The sequence below is a fragment of the Myodes glareolus genome, chromosome 5 (assembly GCF_982192425.1).
Source record: "Myodes glareolus chromosome 5, mMyoGla1.1, whole genome shotgun sequence".
Lineage (NCBI taxonomy): Eukaryota > Metazoa > Chordata > Mammalia > Rodentia > Cricetidae > Myodes > Myodes glareolus.
The window spans coordinates 72,164,529-72,190,143 of NC_142030.1; the positions used below are offsets into that span (position 1 = coordinate 72,164,529).

The 25,615-nt window shown below is 44.6% G+C and overlaps 1 protein-coding gene across 1 annotated transcript in view; it reads left to right on the plus strand.

Annotated features, from left to right (window-relative positions):
* Window positions 1-5,291: 5,291 nt before the first annotated feature.
* The window catches only part of C5H1orf21 (chromosome 5 C1orf21 homolog), a 197,853-nt gene continuing 177,529 nt past the window's right edge, over window positions 5,292-25,615 (plus strand). Inside the window, exon 1 of the mRNA XM_048431064.3 lies at window positions 5,292-5,606. The gene's annotated coding sequence lies outside the window, so the exon portion shown is untranslated. The remainder of the gene's footprint in view (window positions 5,607-25,615) is intronic.

Sequence of the window (25,615 nt, forward strand, 5' to 3'; positions counted from 1 at the left end):
CGAAGAGCAGGGCACTGTGATTCTATCTTCTTCAACTCATATATTCCTCTCGGTTTCCTATATCCAAAGGTAAAGGGAATGTGTATGTCATACATAGTTCAGTGTACTGTAGCAAGACTGGGTGACTTAAATGGCAAAAATTAACTTCTTATTGTCTGGGGAGCTCTCAATTCTAAGATCAAGATACCAGTATGGTCAGGATTTTGGTAGGAAGCTTCCTGGGGGCTCGAATGGGTGCCTTCTTGCTGTGCTCCTATATGGAGGCAGGGCAGAGAGCGGAACACCTAGCTGCTCTCAGCAGGGCACCTATCCCACCGTGAGCATCAGCAGCCCGCCTTGAAGACCCCATCTTGGTCCAACCACCTCCCCAAAGCCCTGCCTCCTACTGTCATTACATCAGGAGCTGAGTTCAATAAATGAATTTTGAAATCCATCACACAGTTTATGGTACATATTTATTTAAAAATAAGAAAGAAATCGAAGAAGATGTGTTTTATGAGTGGGTTTATGAAGCTAAATATTCATAAGCAAAGCTTTAGGAACAGGAAAAAATAGGATGATGATAATTGTGTCGTTGAAGACTTTCTTAAAAAGATTCGTTTATATATTTGTGTGACTGTTCAGGTATGTGCTGAGATTAGACGTTAGCTTGCCGAAGTCAATTCTCTCTTTCCATTATTTATTTATTTGTATTTATGGATGTGTACATGCATATGACACAGCTTGCCCAAGCAAGTCAGAGAACAACTTGGGTGAGTCAGTTCTCTCCTTCCACTACCTGAGTTTCCGGGACCAGACTCAAGTCATCAGGCTCAAAGGCAAGTCCCCCTGCTTTATTTTGAGGCAGCGTCTCTCTTGTTTCTGCTGTCTACTGGCACAGGAGCTTCCACTGGATTTCCTGTCTTCTGAAGGTGGGTGTTGGGGGATCACAGCCATCTGGCTTTTTATGTTGACCCTGGGATCGATCTGAGGTTACCTTGAGCAGTGGGTGCTTTTCCTTGCTTCGTAACACCTGACCCCATCCTTGAGGATTAAAATGTAGCTTTTCTGGGCAAAAAGGCCATTTTCTGGAAAGTTATATTTATAGTGCTGGATGATATGGAATTTAGATATTCTGGTGATGTGGGGGAGCAACAGGGTGATGCCAGATGGATGTTCATCCTTTCTTATGTCAGTCTGTGTATCTTTATCTTCGTAGCCATGGTCAGTAGAGAAGTTAGTTTGCAATGAAACGTCTAGTACATTGGGCTGCCCAACCAGTTGTTTTTTGTTATTGTTTACTTATTTACTTTTGAGACAGGGCCTATATAGTCCTGGTTGACCTATATGTTGCTATGTAAACTAGACTGTCCTTAAACCCACAGAGATCCAACTCCTTCTGCTTCCTGAGTGCCGGCCCGGTTTAAAGGTGGTCACCACTAAGCCTGGTATAAGCAGATTTTTAAAAAATCATTTTTATTTTCTGAGAATTTGCGTTTTGTCTGCATGAATGTACTTGCATCATATATGTGTATACCTGGTACCAGAAGAGGGTGAGAGAATCCCCTGGAACTGGATATAGATAGATAGATAGATAGATAGATAGATAGATAGATAGATAGATAGATAGATAGAGTGGAAAGTGTGGGAGAATTGTCTGTATTCTGTCAATCATATTTTAATAAAACGCTGATTGGCCAGGCAGGCAGTATAGGCAGGAAAGCCAGAGAGGAAGTAGGGATGGAGCAAAGAGACTGGGAGTATTCTGGAAGCAGAAGCTCCCTCTGCCACTCCTGCGCAGACCACCGAAGAGGCAGCATGTAACTTGCCCAACTGAGAAAGGTACTGAGCCATGTGGCTAATGTAGATAAGGATAATGGGGTAACATAAGTTATAAGAGTTAACAAGAAGCCTGACCTAATGGGCTAATCAGCTTTATAACTAATAGAGATCTCTGTGTGCTTGATTTTCTCTGGGACTTGCCGGTTGTGGGGTACTGGGCGGGAACAGATACCCCAACTAGCCGGCCCCTCATGCTACATATATATATGTGTGTGTGTGTGTGTGTGTGTGTGTGTGTGTGTGTGTGTGTATGTAAGTGGCTGTGAGCCACCATGTGTATATTAGGAACTGAACCTGGACCCTCTGCCAGATCACCAAGGGTATTTCAAACTGTGGAGCAGTCTCCTAGGCCCAGGCCAAGAACTTTTGCAGGTATGACTGCTCCGTGCGGTTAGCAGCACGCTTCCCTCCTTTCTGCTTCCTCCTTCTACTGGGTGTTCTTCCTCGCTGTCACCACGATGGCTAGGTGTGACAGGTCATGGTGCTCTCTACGCTCATCTCCCCCATTTGTGAGCAAGGGGAGATGAGGCAGGTGTCTAGAGACCCCATGAACAAGGAGGAGTTGGTATGTACTTTGAAGTAATGTTTACCAAAGAGGTTAATTTCTATAAGAATTCTACTACCAATGGGTTAGCTTATTAAAATCTGCATGAGACTTACATATAATCTCCATGTATATGGACTCTTCCGAAGGATTTTTTAAATCCTTCTTAAAAAATGGCTCAAAACTGTAAATGCTTCATACCCTATGAAACTAGATTGCCTGTGGTCAGTATGGACATTTAATAATGAGTTCCCATCAGTGAGCGTCAAATGAATAGTTCCTCCGAGAAACAAATAACACTAATGGTGTATTGTAACTGGGACCTGATAAATTATCTGGTCCCCTAATGAGGTGCTTAATAAACTTGTGCTGACCAAAGAACAGTAAAGTAAATGAAAGAAAAATAGTCATGCTTGAAGCACTTACCAAGTACTTCTCTCTGGATGGTGGCATTATGACTTTTATTTCCTTCATATTTAGCTGAGTTGTTTTTTTTTTTTTTTTTTTTAACATAAAAACTTCACATCCTGGTGTGGTTACGCATTCCAGAGATCTCAGTCTTTGGGAAGAAGTTGGAAGAGAGTTCAAGGCAAGTGGAGGCTATCAGAGATACTGTCCCTCAAAACAACAAAATCACATGGACTATGTAATACCTTGGCTAATTTTCAAACTAGCATTAAAAGGTCACAGAGTGGCTGGTCTCTCAGCAGGACAGGTATGAGAGTGCTTGCTCCCTGACCTTCTGTTATCTCAGGATTTCAAGTCCTCAGAGCTTTCAGCTCAGGAAGCCTCCAATACCAGCCCTTGTCTGAGACCAGAAGAGGGTACAAGACAGGTCTAGAGTAAAGAACTCCAGCCATCTAGGGTGGTCTGTGCAGAGGAGGGAAGGAGAGGAAATTGGAGAACAGACCACGTGGTCCTCAATGTTCCTGTTAAGGAAATGTTGGCACGAACACACACATACATCTGCATATTGGTTATGAAGTTCCTTCATTTTATTGCCAGAGAAGATTTGGGGCACCTTCATTTTATTGCCAGAGAAGATTTGGGGCATGTCCTAAACACCCCGGAGAATGGTTGGTTAAATTTGGATAAACTCAGCGGCAATACCCACCCACTTCAAGAAGGAACTTGAAGAGGGGAAAAAAAGCAGTATGCTAAATTTGGGGTTGATGTTTTTTAATGTTATTGAAAATGACCAATCCTGTTTATTTATTTCTTACGTTAGACACAGTGTCTTACTAGAAATGCCGTCTCGGTTTATTTTCTTCTTGCCTTATTTATTTTCTTATGAGGAAGAGGCTACTATCAACTCCATTTTGTAGAAAGAAAAGCTCTTAAAAATTCCCAGAAACAGTGTCCTTTCCTGGCCACTCCCTTTCAAGGGGCTGGTCTGCAAATCCAGAAAAATAAACTAAAATATGGGTACAAAAATGCAGTCCAAACTGGGTTTGCGAACAACATATTAGACTTTGAAGTTGAACAAGAGATTGGAAAAAAAAAATTGAATTGAAAAATAAAGAGGCCGATTTTCCAGACACTAATGGGTGGGTTTTCAGCTCATTTCATTAAGCCGAATTCCGAATTTACTTTTCAATTAAGTGTCATATCACTGTCACAGCTGTGGCTTTTTTCATCTTCCAACTTCATCTGAATGTGAAAAGCGATTCGGAGGTCTGGGGAGGATCTTCCACCCCATTGTTTTCTTGGGTGTCCTCGCTCTGGGGGCCTGGCATTCCTCACGTGTCTAAGGCACTGAAGGGGCAGTGAAGCGCGGGGAAGCCGCACAAAAGACGTGCAAAGGCTATCAGTCTAGAAAGATAAATTCAGTGTGCAGCCGAAATGGCAAGTATGCCTGGGATGAGGAGAAAAATACCCCTTCCCAAAGGGAAGGAAATTGGTTGACCTGTGGTGGTCCACAAAGAACTGGCCCGTTTGCAGGGGTCGATCTTACTGGGTCCCTCGTCAGTATCTTAGCGGGCGCGGCCTCACCCTTTCTGTCCTAGGAGGCTCAGGAGGGTGGGGAGAGCAGGGCAGGGCGTCCGCATCATTCCCCAGCAGCTTTTGGCTTTTACTAAGTCGCAGACGCTTCCTTCAATCGTTTTAGCGCTGCAGCTCCGAGGCAAGGTGGGGTCGTTCGGAGGCGGGCCTCGTGGCCTTGGCTGCGGCCAGCCCAGCCCGGCTTGGGAGGGGTAGGGCGAGGCGGTGCAGCCTACCCCAGAAGGCTTGAGCAGGCTCAGCCCTCGGGACCCAGGTCTCTGGATCTGCAGGACAGACGCGTCCCCCACCCCCTTCCCGGCTCCTGCCCCTCTCCCGTGAAGCCTCCGTCCGTTCCCAAGCCACCAAAAGAGTGACAGGCCCCGGGAAGGCCAGACAAGACACAGCTTTCTTATTTGGGTCTGCCCTCCCGCCGGCAAGGGTGCGCGCGAAATCATACAGACAGACACACCTCGCCCTCCATGCTACACACACACACACACACACACACACACACACACACACATCACCCTCCCGCTGCACCCACACGCGCCACAGAGACACGCAGTCCGCCCTTTCTGCAACACACACACACACACACACACACACACACACACACACACACACACACACACACACACACACACACACACAGACCTCGCTCCCCTTCTCCCTACAGCACACACACAGGCAGACAGACATCCTCCAGCTTGCCTACTCTCCTCCCTCCCGGCAGCCCCGGCCGCCGGGCCCCTCTTCCCGGATCGCCGCGCCCGGCCCCGCGCCCTCCGCAGGCCCCGCCCCGGGGGAGGAGAGCCGGACGCGCGCGGGAGCCGGGGAGGGGAGGGGCCGGGCGGCGGGGGAGTGTCTGGCTGCCCCCGCCCCTCGAGTGAGCGACTGGGCGCGGAGGTCCCCTCCCTCCTGGCTCCGAGTCTGCCAGCTCCCGCTCGCTCCCTGCCCACTCCCGGGGGTTGTTCCGTGGCGCGGCCGCCGCGGCCACCGCTTCTTTCACACTTTAGTTGCGAGCGGCGCGCCGCGCTCAGTGACTGGAGAGCTGGCCGCACGCCGCCTTCCCGCACGCACGCACGCGGGCCCGGCTCCGGGGTTTTCTGCTTTTACTCCAGGCGGCGGGGAGGAGGGGGAGCCCCGGCCACACTGTGGGGAGGAGGAGGACGTGGAAGAGGGAGGAAGAGAACGGGCGAGGAGGCCAGGGGCGGGGGGCGGGGGGCTTGCCACCTTCAGCCCCCCCCCGCGAGCGCCCAAGGTAAGCGGGAGCCACCGCCCGCGCGCTGGGCATCCCGGGTGGGCGAGGAGGGAGGCCTGTGGGGTGTCTGCCGAAGGGATGGGAGCCGCGATCCTGGCGTTTGCCGGCACTCTGCCCGGGCTGGGCTGCTGCTGCTGCTGCTGCTGCTACTGCGGGGCTGCCGGGGCTGCACGCTGCAAGGGACCGGAGCCAGGCTGGGGGAGCTGCAGGGGGGGCGTCTTGCTTGCTGGGTGGAGGGGCTGGGATGCGGTTAAGGCTGCTGACGACTTTCGTCACATCGAGGCCTGGGTGGCTGGTGTGAGACACCCCTCCCTTCCCACCCGCACCCCGCGCCGCCCTCAGCCTTCCTGCTCTTCTCTAGCTTTGCCTGTAGCCACTGTTACTTTGCAAGCCGGAGCTGGGAAGGAAAAAAAAAAAACCACCCAAATTTAGAATGTTTTGCTAAGTCTCCAAGTCCCTTCTCTCGCTCCCACTGATGGTGCGTTTATATGGGTGATGTGATCCCCGGAATTTCTGAAGTTTTGACCTTTTCGGGGTGGCTTGTTTTCTGTATATCTGTTTGCCTTCCTGGGTGTATTTATTATTCGTGCCCTTGCGCGGCAGCCCGAGGGTGCTTGGTTATATTACATGAGCAGCTTTTTCTCCCCTCTGCAGGCAGTTCGAGAAGTGCCGCGGCAGCTCCTGGGCTGCCTTTGCTCAGCTGCTTAATGTCCTTCCTTATCATCCACCCTGCCCCCTTCCTCCAGAGAGAGATCCCCCCCCCCCATATTTAATGTTTGTGTGGGAGAAGTCTCTAGGCCGAAGAGCTTTCATTGCCCATTCATTCCTCTTCTGAACGCCATGAATGGCTCAGGCTTGCTGATGAAATTTGGGGGGGGGGGGGTGCCTTTCCTCGCTAATGGAGTTGCATGGCCAAAGAGAAAAATATGCACAGCCGAACAGGCATTAATCTTGAGAGCTAGCAAGCACAGTTTGAGAGGGAAGTGATTTGTTTCCAGTAGGAAGTTGTCAACCTATGAGATACCTTCATCGTATGTGAGTTGGGAAAAGTGTTTTAAAATAGAGCTTATGTTCTGCGTGGCTGGAAGACAGCCATAAGTTCAGTTGCTGAGCAGCTCTGAAAGTGATACACCCTGATCAGCCAGAAGCTCTCTGAAGACGCTCTACTCTGACTCAGACGTTGGGAGAGGGCCGGCTGGTCACAGATTTCCTGCAGGACTTTTTTTTTTTCCCTTTTAGACTTCGTGGGGAGCTGTCGAGTTGGTAGCACACATGGTTATAAGGAGCACCTTCCAATTCAAGGCCATGGGCTTACTTTCTACCTAAGGAGAATAAACTGAGTTTGGTAGAATTGGGTGCCAGGATGAAACAGACATGGTGGAGTGGACCTAGAGTAGTTCAGATATGGGGGGAGGGGCGGGGGGACTGGGTGATAGTTAAGAAGGTTTGGAGGTTTGGTAAAGTCCAAGATGTAGATGGGGGTGGGGGGGCGTTCTACTCTTTTTTCATACTTCTGGAGATGGCGTATATGATCACCTGAGTATGTGCTGTGTTGTCTGGCTGGAAATCCAGGTGACGGGATTTGGAAAATAATCTGGACTCCATCATCTGTTTTTGTTTTCCTACTTACAAGGAAGGAAGGGTTCCTGGGTTTGAACAACCCGGTGTATTTAAAGGCATGGGAAGCTCGCTGGCATTAGCTCTTGAGGGCTCAGAAGTGCAGTATGGAAGTGTAATCTCCTCTAATATTTGGTGCTGTGCGAGCGAGGTTCAGAGAGCCGGACTGCTAGGAAAACAGCGAGGACAAGGGCTCTGGACCCCTTGGAGGGGAGACTGTCGCTTAGCTCCCACCTCATGTGGAATATACTCTCCACATGCACACCCCTTCTAGTGTAGAACCTAAACCCCAGTTGCCCTCTGTCCACATGGGCGGTAGAGTGTCCACGTCGTCCAGCTGGAAAAAGTTCATTCTAGAAGGAGCTCAGTGTTTTCACTCCAAGTTGTACAAAAGCTGATAGTTTTGTTATCTTGTCTAGTAATTTACCCTTCCCCAGCCTACCTCCCTTAATCATTTTGTATGGATTTCTGGGAGCTGATAGGGCACTGTGTAATGTGGTTTGATGAGATCTTGTCTCAAAGGAGGGGATCAAAGTTCCTGAAGATGATCCCTGAGGTTGTCCTCCATCCTTCAGATGTGCTTGGGTTCTCCCTCTTTCTCTCCCCCTCCCTTTCCTCCCTTCCCCCCACTCTCTCTCTCACACGCATACACACCATCACCACCACCACACACACACACACATACACACACACACACACACACACACACTTAAAAGAAATGACTTGAATCTCCTGATTGAAGAACTCCATTCATTGGGTCCCTGTTGTGACTGACTCAAACATGCTACTAAGGACGAAGATGGTTCACAACGTGTACCATGTCCAGGATGCAGGTGTTTTTGTCCGGTGTTGGATTTGATGTTGAGCAGACTTTGCGCAATGTTGTGTCTGGGTGGCTTGCTCTAGGCTCTTGTTTGACCACTTCTACTGCATGCTCTTTATCAAAGAAGTTGTCAAAAGCTAAGTGTCCCTATGCTTCCCTTTAGTCAGAGAGATGCAGGGGACATTTTTACAGAGAGACCTAAATGGGCTTCGTTTGAACGCAACTTTATAATTGGTAGCCATGTAAACACCTTTTGTGGCAGGCACATTTAGATACAAACGCCTGGGCTTTTGTATCCTTCCAAGTTTTCTTCCAGCGCTAGTTTGAAGAAAACTGGAGGAAGAACCAATGATGGCAGTTCTGGCCGGACACTATGGAAGAAGAAAGTGAGTTAACAGAAACCTCTCGACTGCGTTGTCTTGACCGCATTGTCTTATGATACCATGCTTTGTTTTCCTTCAGCTTGTTAGAATTGAGTATGGAGGGGGCGTGGCATTGCTTTGTGTCTCCTGAATGTATTTCTCCCCTGCTGTGTTGCTGAGGTCTTCAGCTGTGGGTCCTGGTTTAAACTGTTTAATTCTGGATTGCCTCGTGGCTAAACTCTGACACCCTGAACTCAGGAGAGTTGTGGGGTTGAGGCTGTGTTCGGGAATGAACTGGAGCCCGTTAGCAGCAGGCCCTCTGTGCAGCACCCTGCTGGCTGTCAGTCAGAGAGGAGGCTTGGCACGGTTGTTCTTACAATGTAGTATTACGTGAAAATGATTTCCACAAAAAAGTTCATTCGCCTTCAACTTTTCAGGAACCTATTGACTGTGCAAAGCAACCCAGACAGCTAATAAATAAGAATCCACTCTGATAATGGAGGGTTTAGACTTAGTTTCATGAAAAAGTATATCTCTTCAAAAATACTATTTTGGAAATGATTACAGGGCAGACTCCACCCCACAGTGAGTGGAGGGTTATGGGAGATGATCCAGGTGTGAAGACCCCACACAGTGCACATGGTGGGAGTTCAGGTGTGTCTCTGATCCTGCTCAACGTTAGTATGCAGAAGTATTCTCAGTAGCCTTTCTATTTATTGTGTGTTTGTATGTGTGCACACGTCCATGTGTGTGCAGAGGGTAGAGGACAGCTTACAGGAGTCAGTTTTCTTCCTGCACCATGTGGGTCCCAGGGTTCAAACTCAGGTTGTCAGGCTTGGTAGCTTGAACTCTTAGCTGATAAGCCATGTCACTGACCCAAGTAGAAGTCATTTTTTATATTACAAATATGTTTTTTAGCAAATATGTGAATTTTAACCTATTTCATGATTCTTCTTTAAACATCACTCTGTAGTGTGGGGGAAGTAAATTGTTCTCAATAAAATCTGAAAAACAGATTGTAACAGACAGTGCAAAATACTGTTTAGAAAACCTTATGCGTGTGTGTGCGTGTGCACGTGTGCTCACACACACACACACACACACACAGGGATAGGTCTTTTGTGCAGGAAGAACTGTAATACTAAAACTGCATTTACAAAAGGGTGACAGTTTTGACTTTTAGGGCTCATAATTCAAGAGCTTATCTGAAGTGGTGTGTAAATTATACATATACATATTTTTAAAGTAGGCAATCATTCAGCCTGTCTCAGTTCTGAAGTTTAATTTTACAAGTTACAGTTGCAGTAAGAAACAACATGACATGCTGCGGTTATGCAATTATGCGAGGAGCGCTTGGGGGTAAACCAGGACAGGATAAACACAGATGAATGCATAGCAGTGTCTGCAGTCCCTGGCTATTAATATGATCCTTACTTTCCTATAAATGTGTAGCTGGAAAAATGTATGCCCTCAGTTGTAAGTTGCTCTGTTCCCTACACTTGGGAAAGAGTACAGCTTCCCTAATCTGAATGCAAGCTCCTGACCAGGCTGCTGGCAGGCAGGGCTGTCTTCTCATCGCAGAAACCCCCATGGCAGCTGGCAGGGCACTACTACTTTGCACTTGGAAGTCACTCAAATAGTAATCAAACTAAAGGAATTAACTTAATTAGTTAAGGTCTGTAATGTGTTAAAACCTTGGAGAAACACATTAGATGCAGACATAATTTTTTTTAATAAATCTGTGTGAAAGTTTATTAAGATTGTGTATTCTGTATCAGGGTGGAGTTTTTGAAACATATTTGCTGGGGAAGTAAATATGGAAAACAGGATATTCAAAACAGATAACCTCAGCTTTAACTTAGGGTCATCTTAATTTGGAATAGCCACCATTTCCTTACCTGATGAATGCTCCTCTCCTGTGATCTTCACCTTTTTGTCCGAGGAGCTCAGCCAACACCTATACCTCCTGTTCATCATCTCTTGGCTTTTTTTTTTTTTTTTCATGTCTGTAGTCTCCTTGGACATTCAACTGCAGTGGTAGCAATCAGGGGTTTCTATGCTGGCATCTCTCCTGGTGGCAAGGTCCCAGGGGAGCTCTAGCACTCCTTACTCCTGGTTTATTTGGTCCACAGCTGCTTCCTCCAAAATAACCCGGAAAAAAGCAATATGGAGCCCTGCCCAGTGCAGTGAGCTCACTCAGGCTCCCAGCATCCTGGGGCTCTCTCAGAAATCTGTTCTCTTGGGCTGGCCTTGCTTACCTCCAGTTCCTCTGCCAAATATCCCTTTCACTTTCCTATTCTTCCTGGAGCTTTCCCATGTTTTTCCATTTCATAGATGTCCACCCCCAGCCCCCTCTGACTGCTCCTCCCACCACTTTATCCACCTGCAAGAGAGGCTCCTGTGAGAATGGGCTGCACTAGTCTCTTAACCAGAAAATCACTTTCTGTCCGCCCACCTGCTGCCCAAGGGCTTCCCAACCCAGCTCCTCCCCTCTGCCCTCAGGGCCCCTCTGCTGGAGTCCTACTGTGCCCACGCCTTCCAGCACGTAGCACGTACCTGCCTCTGCCTCTCTGACAGCCTCCCGCCATCTCTACAGACGTGTTTACAGAATTCGGGAGCTGACAGGCATACACTGTATACCTCACGGGATAGGTGGAATTCGGAACTTTGGAACTTGTTTTCACGTTTGACTCCACCCTGCTATATTGTAGGCGTGAAAGGCTCCTAGGCCATTTCATAACAACTGGAGCATCGCTCGTGCGGGTCTACGCTTCACTTAGCAGTTCGGTCCTCCGCGGGATAGTAGCGAAAGGAAATATCCTGATGACGATTGTTATTTATAAAGATTTGATCAACAGATCTTGGAAAGCATTTGACAGCTTCCCGTGATAGTCCCGTTCAAAGGCTTTATTACACACCAGGTTCTCCTTGCTAGTCACAAGTAAATTTCATTTCATCTTCTTTATCTTTTCTTCTCTTTTGGCTAAATAAACATTGCTATAACTTGAACCATACTTCCCCCCATTTGTTGGGATTTTATAACTGGTAGCCATAATAATTGGTAGCTCATGGCAGTTCTCCATGAGCGTTTGATAAGCTCCTGGTTATCACATGTATGCCAAGCGAAGGCTTCCTAGCAAACACCCACCGTTGTCGATTTCACCTGTAAGTCTGTAGTCCGTGTTGGGCTTATCAGGGAGACTAGAGCCTAGGGAAAGGGTGAGGACTATAACATAAGTGAATGAAATGAAATACAGCCCAGTGGTAGGGAAGGCACCTTTCTAGCAGGACGGAGGTCCTAGGTTTGATTCTCACACCCAAGGGAAAAAAAAGCAGAGCCACATAAGCCGTTGACCTGTTGATTCAGGACTGGCCTTTTTTACCAAAGCTGGACTTGAGAGTTAGCGCTGACATAGATAGTGTGGTGATTGAGCCCTTTGGAAGGAGATGTGACCGGGAGACCATGGGCAGCGTCAGTGAGGATTCCCTCTCTGTTCACTCTCTGCTTTCTTTGATGATGGCAGATAGTGCGGTGGTTTGAGGTCCACTTTGCTGCTGACTTACAGCTTTTCCTGCCCGAGAAGTACATTGTTTCCCTGGAATGTGGGGACATTTCTGTACCCGTTCTCAGAGAGGTAAGTGGTGAGTGAAGTGGGTCTCAGAACAGCCTGAGAGGCTCTTTGCACATCCCAGCCGCTCTCCTGACAGCCTCTCCTTGAACTTCGTCGTTAAGAAAAAGGACTGCATTCATTGTCTCCAGCATGGTTGGGGCCTTGGATTTACACGGCTTCTCATGAGAAGATCCTAGGCCCTGGGTAGAGTAAGGTGACCAGAGTGGTTCCTGTATGCCAAGGGGTGACTTCAGTTCTGTCGGCAAGCTCTAGCAAAAGTGATTTTCCTGAGATAGTCAGGTGAAAGTTGCTAGGTTTAGAAGGTTATAAGGGGGTAAGCAACATGTACCTCATTGTGCATGCCGGACAGATACTTTGATGGAGGAATTCACAATCTAGGAATCTCTCGGAGTTGCTTAATGTCTCCCGAAGATTCAGGTGCTCAGTTTTCTATGCTAGAGACCTGTGGCACTTTGAGAAAGCTCCCCCAAAGCCGATCTGCTTACCTTTGTGACTTCCTTAGAGCTGCCTGGGATGGCCTCCCTCTTCACTGTTTCTCTTGGGACCGAAGCCCTTTCTCAAGTCTGAGTTCAAATCCTTCACGCTCTAAGGAATTCGCTCTTCTCTAAGAATTAGTACGTTCTTTGCCTTCCATGTACTCCTGTAGCACATATTTTATTATTACTTTTGGTTTTAGGTGAGATAATTTTTTTTTTCAGTGAGGCGAATGGAACCCAGGGTGTTATAGGCAAGCCTTTCAACCACTGAGCTATATCCCCTGCCCATCATCATTTATGTAATTTCTTGGTTCCAGCCATATGCTCTCTTGTCTTGCCCACCAAGCCAGAAGAGTTGATTCTGTTGTATAAATAGTTATTGGTTAATTGACAACTAGTAATTGATGTGAAGCTTGGATTTTTTTTTTTATGGAAATAGTACTCCCATTTAAAATTCTCCCTAACTAGATGAGGAAGTCTAGTCTGGATGGGGAAAGATAGTGTTGTTGTTGGCCAAGGTGAAGGCAACTAATCTTTCTTACTTGCTCCAGTAATATATTGAACAAACATTTGCTTTTGTTGATGATGATTTGTGCCATCTCAGTGCCTGGCACCAGGGAGATGCTGGAGATACAGAGATCCAGAGGCCTGGCCCTGGCTTTGAGTAGTTCCCAGGCAAGCAGGAGAGTTGTCCCGTGAACATGTGATCTGTGGTGAATTCCTAAAGCTGCTTTGGGAGCTGAGATAAGAAAGCACTCGAGTTGGGAGATAGGCCCACAGGACACCCATGTTCCCTGGGAATAGTCCTGGTTCACACCCATGGCTCAGCATGGCTACCAGAGCCATCATCACTAAAGGTCTCCGCTTGGACAGTAAGTTACAGTTTGATCGGTTTTTATTTTTCCCACTCTACTCATTCATTGACTCTCAGGCCTGTTTGGAGACTGGCATTCTGGGACAAACAGGTCAGGGAGCAGGGGGAGATGAAGCAGGACTGCGGGCATAAGAGCCTCTGTGATGAGGCTATTGATCTGTGAGGCTGGAGGCCTGGAAACTGAGGCTGATGAGCTGTGTAGAGTTCATTGTAGAGTTTGAACTTTTACCCAGCCTCTCAGCAGTGAGAGTCCCTGAAAGAGGGAAGACACTTCTTTTCCTGCATGGTCATTTCTTAAGTGTAGAGAAAAAACTCACGGGGACAACAACAGAAGGCGTGAACTGTGGTCTTAATGCCAACCTGGCCAGGGGTACTGAGAGCTAAGTTCATGCCTAAGCCTGAAGAAGAGGTCTAGGAGGAGGATGAAAAACAACAACAGGATCAGAAGGAACCAGTAAAATGGGGGGGGGGGGGGCGGTGATGAAAGTAAGTGAAGGATAACTGGTAATATTTTCTGAATGGATCATGCTCCCTGAGATGAAAATCTAAACATGGAGGGAAAATGTTACTGCGTCAGTTTAAAATATACTGTGTTTTAGGTATGTTTGTTCTCTTGGATGGAGAGGCCTAAGAGGCAGCTGAAACTCTAGCCTGGCTTTCAGAAGAGCAGTTGGGATAGAATTACAGGTTTGATCTCAGCTCAGTCATCGTTTCTTAGGGAATCATTTTGTAATTTCCACGGCAAGGTTAAATCCCTCTCTTCTACCTTCTTACCATACCATGCGACTCCTCCCTCGGATGTCATCTCAGTGTTGCAATTGCATGTTTATTTTTATGATTTTTGGATTAACATTAATACTACTCCTCAACCCAAGTGGAAAGCACATGAGGGCAAGATTGCGTCTCTTTGATCCTTCCCTATTAAAAAAAAGTCCTCCATAGGGTGTACAGCACATGTTTGTTGAGTGGATATGTGGGTGGATGGATGGATGGATGGATGGATAGATGGATGGATGGATGAAATGTGGTAGGTGCTTTCATGATTTGGTGTGAGATTACCCTCTTATATGTAATGAGATGTAAATGGGGAAATATCTAGGAGAAAACAGAACATTGGGATCTGGGAAACTCCAGCTTTCAGGATGTGTGATAGAAAGGACAAAGAAGAAAATTGCAAAATGGAGGTTCTCAAGAAGGCAAGCAGACGAGGCAAGAGAGGGGAAAGAAAGAATCCTGCCATGGTGTTTGGTTGGAATTCTTGCATGAAGAAGTAAAATAATACATATGAACTTTACTCGGGATTTGTGACGTCTCTTACTAAAGAGAGCTGGGAATGTCTACTTCATTGAAGAATATCAAGTATTTTCTTGCTCTTCAAAAGCGCTGGCAACTTGCCATTGTTCTGTGCTAGGGTATGCCTCATTCAAAGCTTAAAGTTCATGTTCATTTGTTGTTCAAAAAAATCTCAGTTTCACACTGTGTAACTTTGGCCAGAACCTGGTGAGGCGGTAGCAAATTGGAGCTGTGTTTTGGAAGGAGGATGAAACAGCACAGTGTTCAATCATCTTGAATTTCTGAGTGTGTGTATTGATTTATGAGGGGATAAAAATACATCCTGCAGATGAATAGCCATTATGGCTAACCACACAGTTGCAACATTATCACAAAAGATGGTTAATTGTCTCTTTTCTGCAGAAGTGGAGGGTGAGAAGCCATGTCATTAAAGATTTGTAGTGTAAGTAGGGAAGGCCACCAAGAGTCTGATGTTCCTGTTTGCAGTCCCTGCAGAGAGACGGGTTGCAGAGAGACAGGAGGTAGAGGTGGGTAATGCAGCCTGATATAGCGGGAAGGGTTTGGCTCACAGACTCTCTTCAGCTTCCTCCACTTCTAGCTCATGATCTTGACTTACAACAGCACTCCTTGTATTAATTGAAGCTGTTGCGTACTGGGTATTTACTCTGCTATCAGGTACTGTTGAGTGCATCGTATACATTCTCTTCTTCACTGTTTGCAGTAGCTAGCTGTAGCACTTACCCTTCCTTCTACTTTGTAAATAGGAAAAATGGAGACGCATCATGCTTAGGACCTTTACCAAAGTCTGTGGGTAACAAAGTAGTGGCGATGAGACCAGAATTAATTTCTCTGATGCCATTGTCAGGTTTTTAATGATTTACTCCTCGTCAATGGTGCCCTCTCCTCTGCCTGTTCCCCCTACCTGTGTTTCTTTTTGAAGCGTAATTACACACATGGTTAGCATCTTGTTTGACCTACTGGGTTACACTTTCTAAAAGATAAGGACCATTTTTTCATATAATCATAATATTATCAGGCCTAAACTTGTTTCAACAGCAAGTCTTTTATTTATCAACTATCCCAAGAGCAGATTCTCTTGATTGCCTGTTTCTGTTTTTTAGTGATTTCCTTTGTGACATGCAGGATCCAAGCGACGTTCACGGCTGAGGGATGCGTCTGTTTTTGTAGATAGGCTTCCTCTCTTTATCTGCATCCCTTCCTCATTTTCTTCCCTAGAGCTTGTTTGCTGAAGAGACAGCAGCGTGTCCTGTGAGGTTTCTGCATTCTGTGGCTCTTCTGGTTGCATCTTTACATTTCTTTCTTTCCTGTTTTTCCTGCACATGGAGTGTGGTACCCATCCCAGTACATGTGATCACAGACACCCTGCTTCTTTGGGAGAGGAGTTAAGAGAAAGGACCTTGACTGAGGTCTGGAGGGTAGTAAGTGAGGTACTGAGACTAATCCAAGCTCTAATGGATGACTCAATGGGCTTTGTTGTTGTCAACCTGTTCCTACCACGATAGAATTATTCCCAGGCCCTTCAGGTTGCCGAGGGTCACTGTCATTGCAGAACAGGTTATAACATCAGGATAGCCTTCCGTCTGTCCTTGCTAGTCTTTTATCTGAACTTGCTAGCTGGAACTTTTCTCTCATTAAACATATCAACCATTTGGTTACTTTGAGGTATAGATGTCATTTGGTACGATTATTAATTGGTTTCCTTCCCTCTGTTAATTAATGTTCAAAATAATGAGTTGATTTTTCTAATATCCTCCAAACGAGATCAGTGTAGTCTTTTGTTGTATTGTTTATGTAAATACCATTATGAACACATGGGTTTTAATGAAGTTTGTATTTAAGCCCTCTGTGATTATTTATTGATTTTTGTACATGTTTTTTCTTGACAGGGTCTTGCTTTTAGACCAGGCTGGCCTCCAACTGGCAATCTTCCTGCTTCAGCCTCCAGATGGCTGTTTCTTTTGAAGTTCTTTGTACGTTTTTTTCCAGTGGGAGAGTCTTTAAGTTGGTTTCTGAATCTGCTTGACAAGAGTAGGAAGTCATTGGCAGATTCATTGCTTTCTGTTTCAACAAGGTATTTCAGATTTATGTTGCATTTTTCCTACCTTGATCTTCACTAGTGAGAAATGGTATTTACATACCAGAGCCTAGATATTAAGACTTTTTGCTACCTTGCTTGTTTTATCTAGTAGGCAGAATTATGAAGGTTTATATATATGTATATACCTACTGAGATGCGGATATAAACACATGTGTATATATGGAAGACACTAATTAATATGCACGTATGTATATGTTCAGTGCATATTTGTTTATTATATTATTTTAGTAATACAACTTGTGACTTTTTTCTTCTTAGAAAAACAATAGCTTCATGTAGTTCTGTACATTCCTTTTTACACTTTGTAATGTATTTGAGGGATCTGAGTTTTCTTATGACATCTTACAACTATGACTCTGCTTTGTTACTCATCTGAATATATGGCTGCTTCTAGTCTTCACTTCATTGTAGTGGGAAATTGTTTGCTTTTGTTGATGGAGATTTAGTTGAAAATCAGGCAGAAGACTTGAGTGTACAGGGGCTACAATGGCCTTTTGAATGTTTGCTAGTCTTCTCCGTGGCCTTTCTTTATGATAGGTTCTAAGAAGTAGAATCACTGGGCCAAAGGATGAATACCGTGCAGTTTGCTCAGTAGAGTAGTTCCCTGTTGCCCTCAGAACAAGATCCCCAATGGATTTTTTTTTCTTGTACCTCTGATAAATCTTGTTTTATAAGTTAGGCATAATAAGAGGTTAAAATTAAGCAATCATGACATTATATTGTAAGTAAAGTTATTTAAAACATGGGTTACATATTTCTGGAGGTTTCTGTGCATATATAGTTTCCACATATAAGTATGGAGTGTTTATATATCCCGTGTAACCATATACTGTGAAACCTTAGTATTTTTTGTTATCTAAATAGTGAGAGATGATTATATACGTAATGTAATTCAGTACCCCCCCCTCATATGTGAGGATGACCTTGAACTTCTGATCTTCCTGCTTTCATTTTCCAAGTGTTGGGTAACAGCTCTTGCACCATCATGCCCAGTTTGGGTGGTGCTGGTGATCAAACCCATGGCTTTATGAATTCTAGGTGAACACGTCCCCAGCTGGACTTCATTCCAGCCCTCTTTGTATCTTTCTTAAAATGAGCTGGCTTGAACCCCTCTTCTCTTGATCCTGCCTCAATTGTCCCTCCTGCCCATGAATCATCTCTTAATATTTCCCTCTTTATGTTATTGGAGATACGATTCCTAATGTTTATGAACTTTTTTTGAATTTACCATTTGTCATTTTCACTGATTGCACTATTCATTATGTAAATGAATTTTGTCTTTTTTATTGCTTTGTGGTTTTGAGTCATACTTTGGAAAAACTATTCTCATTTTCCAGGTGTTAGAGTAATACTTTTTAATAATATAAAATAAACCATGCATATGATTTGTTGGTAGCTGCTGTAAATATATAGATGAAATTAATTATAATAATATATCTTTAACTCAAAAATATTATTTTAAGTAATCAATATTGAAATTTTGGTATTTGAATTTTTATTAGTGCTTATTATTAAAAAATAATGTTACATTGTATTTCATACATATGTAGAATGTATTTTGATCACATTCACCCCCGTACTAAAATTTTTAACGATTTATGTATGTTTTAACTTAAGAAACAAGACTGAAAAGAATTTTGTGGATGTATGTGTGCGTGTGTATTTACATGCACCCTGGGAGCAGCACCTCTTGGCGGCCGGAAAGGAGCATCCGACCCCTGGAACTGGAGCTCCAGGCAGCTGTTAGCCACCAAGTTGGTGCTAGAAATTGAGTTAGGATCTCTGCACCAGCAATAAGTGACCTTAACATCTGAATATCTGTTCATCCCAGTGTTTTAATATATCTCAACTTGGGCAGTAGGCTTTCGTTGTAAGTTCTTACCTGTATCTAGGTTTCAGGGATTTGCAGTTGAAAAACAGTAATTTCTTATAACCACGTCCCAAGTGTAACTAAGCATTTCCTAATCACTGAATGAAGTATGAGTATTTGAACTTAAATTTCATTTAGTTAAGAGTAAGTCAAATAATATTCACTTCCCAGGTACTCAGTGGCCCTGTGTGGTTGGTAGCTGCTGTTTTGGAGAGCCTTGTCGTAGAGGGCTACCGTGAACTTCCAAACCTTCCTTAGGTACAAGCCCCACTGGGTCTCTCTCCAGCTTGTCAAGTTTTAGTACCTGTGACGATCTCTTGCTTCTTAAAGGACCTACATATTCAGATTTATAAATGGTAACTCAAACGTATTCCCTCATCTTTTGTCTTTGGTATTGAAGTTTTTATAAAGCAGAGAGAGCACTGATAATTCTTACTTAGGCTTGGTGGTACAGATAGATGTGTTTTATCTCTTCTTTTTCAGTGAAATAACCAAGAACGCGTGTAGATTTTAAAGTATGAATGCAAATGAACATCTGTATGCCTATCTCTGGATCCATGAAATTTCCACATGCCCCTTCCCAAGCACCACTGGCCGTCAGTCTGAATAATCTACAGCCCCTCACATTCTATCACCATCTCCTTGCTTCTCTGAATATGACATTCCTACGAGCAGGTCTCTCATTAAACAAAAAGGTGCTTTACTGAACATTGTTGAACGTCAGATAAATAGAGCCCTACTATATTGCTGTCCCATCTTGCTTTCCCCCTCAGACACGGTAACTTTAAAAGCAAGCAGGTTTGAGGGAAGGCAAGGCAGAAGGGTACCACAGGGTGATTTATCAATGTGTAGGTTATACTCGATTCTGTCTGTGCGAACGCAGAGATGCTTTACTCAGTATACCGCAGGCAGATGCATTGGGCATCTCAGGAGTTTTGTATCCTGAACAGCACTGCTCTGGGCATCCTTGTACATGTTTAAGAGTTTCTCAATGGGAAATCAGCCCAGCTCATATAAAAACTGGTAATGCTGGTATGGCAAACTGAAGTTTCTGCTCCCAGTCCAGTCTTGCTGCACAGTCTAAGGGGACCCCATTCTACTATCCTGATGGCTAAGGACATGATGTGTTCCAAGCCATCCTTCCACAGCCATTGCACGAATTTAGTATCACCAGCGCCATAAGCATGGCCCCTCTGTTTCATGTCTTTGCCCAACACTTGACATTAGCAGATTTGCCAAACATGAGATGGTACTGTACCATGAATGGTTTTAATATTAAAAGATATTCTACAACCTCTATGATTAAACAGAAGGGTACTGGAGCATGAAGGGACAGAACTGAATAGGAACTGTAGAAATACAACTGATTATTTATGGAAATTAATTCTATAATTGGGGCCTACCTAAATTCATTGAGCAAAATGACTTTTTTAAGCAAGGGCTTGCAATACCCAGATAAGCATGCTGAAAGAAGAGGAAACTGGATCCAGTCTCCACATCATCCACTAAGATAAACTCATAGTTGAAATGTTAATGAGGAAATCACACAACTACTAAAAGACAAGATAGGTGAACTTCCAAACCTTCCTTAGGTACAAGCCCCACTGGGTCTCTCTCCAGCTTGTCAAGTTTTAGTACCTGTGACGATCTCTTGCTTCTTAAAGGACCTACATATTCAGATTTATAAATGGTAACTCAAACGTATTCCCCCATCTTTTGTCTTTGGTATTGAAGTTTTTATAAAGCAGAGAGAGCACTGATAATTCTTACTTAGGCTTGGTGGTACAGATAGATGTGTTATCTTCTCAAGTCCCCAGGTCTACTCCTCCATCCTTTTTACTGATATTTCCATCAGCAACTGCAGCTAAGGGGGACTGGGTAGCAGAATGGGGAAGAAAATTCAAATGAGCATTTGGTTGCTAGGGAACCTGATTTACTCAGAAATTATGACTTCCAAAAATTCTGTAGAAACCACAGAACTACTTGGGAGCTGCTGTCCTTACCTCTGTTGGTTCCTGCCCCCATGGCCATTTGGCCTCTTTCCTGGGAGGTGATATGCTAGCTGTTTCAAAAAAGTAAAAGTGGGGGGAAGAGCTAGGGATGTAGGTCAGTGGTAGAGTGTCTGCTTAGCATACAGGATGCACAGGTTCAATCCCCAGCACTAGCAGAAGGCAATGACATTTTGTAGTCAAAAAGAGAAAGTCGGTGTAGGAGTGAAAATGGTGGCTGCCCATCTCTTCTGCTCTGTAGGTCTTTGTGTGTCTGGTGATGACTAAGGCAGTGCTCTTAGAATGACTGACAAGCCACACATTTCTCCCGTTTTCACTGATTTGCGTCTTTGCCAAGTCACTTTAGGTTCAAGTATCAGGAAACACATGGCCCCATGATAGAATCTCTCACATGATACTTCTATACAATGTGTGAGAATGAAATCTTCATTTTTCTTTTTCACCTAAAAAAAAAACAAACCCATGATTAACCAAGTTAAAAACTAACCACATTTTCCCTTGAACAAACTCATGTGATTGGCAAAGAGGCACAGTGTATAAACACGGGAAGGAAGTGCATGGGAGCTCCAGCTTGGGTTTCTACTTCTCAGGTCATGCACTCACCATTTGGGACCCCTCCCCCCCTTTTGGATCTTAAATGTCACAAACAAAGGATTCAATCAATGCCATAGAAGGAAAATCAACCCTGATATGTGTGATCAAGTATTGCTTGTTGGGAAGTGTGATTTCTGTGTGAAGGTGTGGTCAGATTGCTTGTTAAATGACAAGGAAGGTAGCAATGGGGAGAGGATTCGAGGAGCTGGCACTGCCTACCTTCATGGGGCTTGAAGATATCCCCACAATGCAGGAAATACGTCCAGGATGCCTTTTCCAATGCTTGCTCCATTAAAGGCTATTCAGGAAGGACCTGAGCCTCGTTTTGACCCCTTTCATGGTGTTGTAAGGAGCCAGCTGCATGTGTGAGGAGTAAGAGAAACACGGAGGCTTTGGTCCAATTTTGAATGCATGTGACACTGTAAATGGGTGTTTCTTCTCTTTCTTTGTCCCTATGCCCCATTTCTCCATAGAGTTGAATCTTTGGTGAGCAACTAACTGTGGTCATTACATTTTATGTGTCTAAAATAAGTGGGAAAAAAATTAAATATATACTTAGATGGTATTTCCTGTAATTGAATGGATATACATTTATTGGGTAGCTTTTAACATGTAAAGCTCAGAGCATCCCTTAGGTGATATTTTCTTTCTTTTGAATCCAGCCTCAGGAGTTCCATGTTAGGCTCCACTCCATCCACTTCATGCAGTGTTTGCATCTGCTAGCCCACTGCACGCTCGTATAGAAATACACAGACATGTTTCCCTTTCAGACAACATCTTGGGTTGCTTTGATAGCTTTAATAAGTGGTTTTTAATAACTCGCTGTTCCCTTTGAAGCATCATGACTTTTGTGGGAATGAGGAAAGGCAGACAAGGATGTTTAAGGCAGTCTGCGAGGTCTCTGGGAAACCATTCATGGCTACTGGGTTGCCAGATGAGTGTTAAGTTTGACAGAGGTATTTTTTGATCCCTTTTATCAAGTGTGGAGAAATTGTGTGTGTGTGGCGTGTATATATGTGTATTGTATAAATGTGTGCATGTGTGCCTGTGGGGTGTGTGTATATGTGTGTGTACATACGTATGCTGTGTGTGGTATGTATATGTGTGTGGTGTGTGTGTAGTGTGAGTTTGTGGTATGTGTATGTTTGTGTGCATGTATCTGTGGTGTGTACTGTGGTGTGTGTGTGCTGCGTTTATGTGTGGTGTGTGTGTATGTATATGTATGGTGTGCGTATGTATATGTGACTGGCGTGTGTGTAGAGTATGTGTATTTTGGTCGCACTAAGAGTTGTGATGAAAGGGAGAGTTTGCAGAGGCAGGGTCCATTTTTTGCACTGCTTGAACAGATGGGTTACTGGCTGTCAGGAGAGGAAGAGAGTTTGGGGACCATTAGGTAGCACTGGGAATCTGGCTTCTCATTTTTACATTTTATTAACTTGGCCTGTAACTTTGTTAGCTCAAATGACTGATAGAACTCAGAGTTCTTGGAGGATCAGCAGACCAATAATACTAAGATTAGCTGCCAGGGAGGAGAAGACTAAATAGAAATGGTAGCAATTCAGCATCTCCTTGCTGAGTAGGTAGATGACTCAGTGCACTTGGTAAAACATTCAAATTGCTCTATTAAACTGGGAAGTGTGTGAACGTTAATATTATTACATCACAGTGGGGAATGGCTTGTTTTTGTTGGTGGTGTGTCTGCAAATCAAACATAAATCCTGAACTGAAACATTACTTTTCACTGACTAGGTGGGCAGCTGAGTGAGAACAAAAACCCAGTTAATTGATTCTGTAGCAACTCCAGGAGCTCAGGTTTGTGCCTCTAGGTGAGGCATTCCATAGCAGAACCCCTCCTAGCAGCGGGAAAACACTGCTTTATTGCCTTGACATTCATTCATTCATTCATTCATTCATTCATTCAAATCCAAATCAACAGTGGATTATCATTAGGTCATTTGCTAGGACCTGGGGCTTTGTTAAATTGAGCTGTAAATTAAATGTTAGCTATTGTCTGGCATGGTGGTACACACCTTTAATCCCAGCACTTGGGAGACAGAGGTTGGCAGATCTCTTGTGAGTTCCTGGCGAGCCTGTTCTACACAGAGAGTTCTGCAATTGCCACGGCTATCTAGAGAGACCTTGTTTCAAAACAACAACTAAAAACAAACAAAAAACTAGCTATCAAAGAGGTACTAAAAACCTGTTGTATGTCTTAAGGAAAGGAATCCCTGATAAGAGCTTAGAAGTGGGCAGAGTCACGAGTAGGGCTAACTGGACGGAAAGCATGTTCTCCTGAAGGCTCCACCACCCTTAGGGGATTCTCTGACATTTGAAATAGCAGTTGTAACTGATCAGATTTCGTCGTTCTTTCTCTTCCATCCCAATCTGATGAAGTCTCATGCATAACAAAAGTGACACATTAGAGGCCTTGTCTCTAAAGCTGACAATACTCATTCAGAAGTCTTGGAAGAAAGTCTGTGTCTTCTGCTGTTCTCACGGTGACCCGGTGGGCTTCGGTGTGGGCGTTCTTCCTGCTGGAGACGGCCTAGGCTTATTTCAGAAAGAAGGTGAGACGTGGGTAGTTCCCAGCACTCTCTCCTCTCTTTTAGGATTTTAAATTTTATCATTTTATTTTATATTTATTTATTTAAATCTATTATTTTCAATTCTATGTGTGGGTGGGTTCAGGGGTGTGTTTGTCCTCTGCAAAGAACAGCGTGCCCTTTTAATTGCTGAGCCATCTCTTTAGTCCGCAACAATACCGTCTCTTGCTCAGCACGATTTTTGTATTTTGTTTTTCCATTTATTTTTACTCAGTTGCAAAACAGATCCCTTTGTAATTCGGGAGCACCTCAACCTGAAGTTGGCTAACATTGATAGGATCTTGTTGTGCTTTCTCCTTGGTCAGGATGAGTCGAAGCTGAGCATCCCCCACCCCACCCCACAACCTGTTCTTTGTTCTTTGATGTTTAGGTCCCTCTCATACTGAATTTGATTCTGATCTTTGCCTATTGTAGGAAGAAATCACTTCACAGTACTGGGAGGATGTAAACGAAATGGAGCAGGGATCCTGGAGGGTGGGGATGCCGTCTGCAGACTCAAGGGAAAGGCGCGTGGGGGGCGGAGGGTATCTGGAGAAAATTAGCTCAGTGGAATCTAAAGGCAAGTTCTGTCCCAAGAGTCCTAGCGTGAAGGGTTACTTCACTGAAGGATTTCCTCATGGGTCCTGGCAAATTCAAACAGAAAGAAGAAGAAAGTGATCTTGGCCAAAGTATTGGAATTCTCTTGGTCATGAATTACCAACTCCTTACAGAACAGCAATTAATTCCTTGCTGAGTGAGGACTTTGGTTTACATGCCCTACCCTTGTGGGTAGCTCATCTCTCACCTTGCACCATGCCAGGCTCACAATGGGCTTGACGAATATATACCGAATTGAATTAAATGTTGTGGTGACTCCAGAAGCCCCAGGGACTTGTTTCCTTCCCCATCTCTCTGAGTTACTGAGTAATATCCTACGTCCTTGCCATACTCCCATTGGCTTTACTCTTATTTATGCCTTTTTCCCCTAGCAGGGCAGCAGAGTAGCTACCGGCAAAAGAGAATCAAAACATTTATATAAATTTGTGTAAAGCCCGGGAAAGAGATATAGCAGAATGGGGATAAAGGATGAAAAATTGGCAAGCTTATGAGAAATAAAAATGATGCATTAAACATTCTCTGTGGAGAAGAAGTTATAGAGATGGTGGGAAATTTATTTTTTCAGTGTGAGCTGAAATAAGATTTCTCTAAAAATGTAAAATAACATGTGCAACAGAGTTTTGATAGCAAAATCCTTTCTCCAGCAGCCCCAGCAGGTTAGGCTTGGCCACCTCTTCCCTGTATGCAATTAAAGAGACGAGCAGTGCTGAGCAGAGAAATTTGTTTATTGTGACTGCATCAGTAAGAGGGAACAAATGAAAGGTTCACTGACCCCCAAGCCTATCCTCACTCTTCCCATGTGTGCTTTACAGAAAGAACTGGGGTGTAGGCAAGAGATCTGTGTACATAAACAGTCCTGGTCAATGTGGGGTCTGGTTGATCGTTTTCTCGGTTCTGGTTTGGAACCGTGATCAAAGAGGTCCTTATTGGTTCTGGGGAAGAGTGTTTACTGCTCTTGTCCAGGATCCGAGTTTGGTTGAAACGCCAGCTCCCGACCCGATGCCTGCTGATGCCTTCTGCAGACACATGTGCTCATGTGCACCATCACCCTCCGTACACATAGTTAAAATTATTAATAGTAAAGAAGTCTTTATTGCTTGAGGTGGTGAGGTGGTTCCCAGGAGATATTCCTGAATATAG